Raw genomic sequence first — 1,450 nt, forward strand, 5'->3', positions numbered from 1 at the left:
CTCACCACCGCCTCCTTTAAGGCCGTGGGGAAGGCACCCTCCCCTAAAGAAGCGTTTACAATTCCCTGGAGCCAGGCTCGTGTACCCTCCCGAGCCGCCAGCACCAGCCAGGAGGGGCACGGATCCAGTAAACATGTGGTTGCATTCAGCCTCCCCAAGATCCTGTCCACGTCCTCGGGAGCCACAGAGTCAAACTCCTTTAATTAAATAGGAGCCATGTGTAGCATTTTAAAAGAGTATTGGAAGAAATGCTACTATGTGTAGCATTTTAAAAGAGTATTGGAAGAAGATTGGCTCCTATTTAATTAAAGGAAAATTACACGTAGCACATCTTATATATTTTACAGTGCATCATACAGCAGAAGATACACCGGTGCATCTTGACCTGGGGAAACAGAACTGACCAAGTTTGCAGACGGCATTAAACTATTCAAAATAGCAAAAAACAAACGTGTGTGAGAAGAGCTTCAGAACAATCTATCTAAATTGAAGAATGGTTAATCAAGTGCAAATACAATTAAATTTAAATAAGTGTGAAGTGATAGGTAAAATAAAATGCCCTAATGATAGGCACACATGTGATGGGATCTGAGTTCTCTTTTTACCAACCCGGAGAAAGATCTTAAGAGTTACAATGGATGGCACAATGAACATATCAACTCAATATCTGGCAGCTGTGAAAAAGTCAAGTTCCATGACAGGAGTCTCTAGAAAATTGTCATGCTTTCACACAAAGCAATGATCCGTTGCATCCAGAATTCTCTATGCTGCTCTCAGATATTACATTTGAAAAAAAAAAGTGATGTACAGAAGAGGGCAACCAATGTGACTAAAGGCTCAACACTCTTCTATGACAAAAAGCTTGAATGTTTGGGACTCTTTAGCTCAGGAAACAGCCAAGTGAGGGGGAATATGGTTGAGATGTATAACATAATACTCGCTGTGGTGAAAATGGACAGTTTTGTCTCCTCTCTCAACAACCTCCATTGATAATTTGGGGGAGATTGAAAGCAGACAAAAGAAGGTATTTCTTCACTTTGTGCAAAATTAACTTCTGAAATTCATCATAACAAAACAGGATGACGACCATTAAGTTGGATTGCTGTAAGAGAAAATCAGTAAATTCATGGAGAGCAGGTCTATCAAGGACTACTAGTTTTGAGATTCAGGGTTATCTCCAACTGGGGAGCAGCATGCCTCCAAATACTAGCTGCAGGGCAATAACAGCAACAGGAAGTATGTCTCCAACTTCTATTTATCAATAGTTCAGACACATCTCTTTAGCCATTGTGAAAAATGGATTGCAACGGGCATTGCCCTGATTCAGCAGGCCTGTTCTTAGTTTCTTTCTCATGTGCAATTACAATAATATAGAGCCAATTTGATCTAGTGGTTAAGGCACCAGGCTAGAAACCGAGAGACTGGGTTCTAGCCATAAAAGCCAGTTGGG

Source organism: Protobothrops mucrosquamatus, unplaced genomic scaffold, assembly GCF_001527695.2.
Source record: "Protobothrops mucrosquamatus isolate PMUCROS unplaced genomic scaffold, P.Mucros_1.0 scaffold956, whole genome shotgun sequence".
In the NCBI taxonomy this organism is placed as follows: domain Eukaryota; kingdom Metazoa; phylum Chordata; class Lepidosauria; order Squamata; family Viperidae; genus Protobothrops; species Protobothrops mucrosquamatus.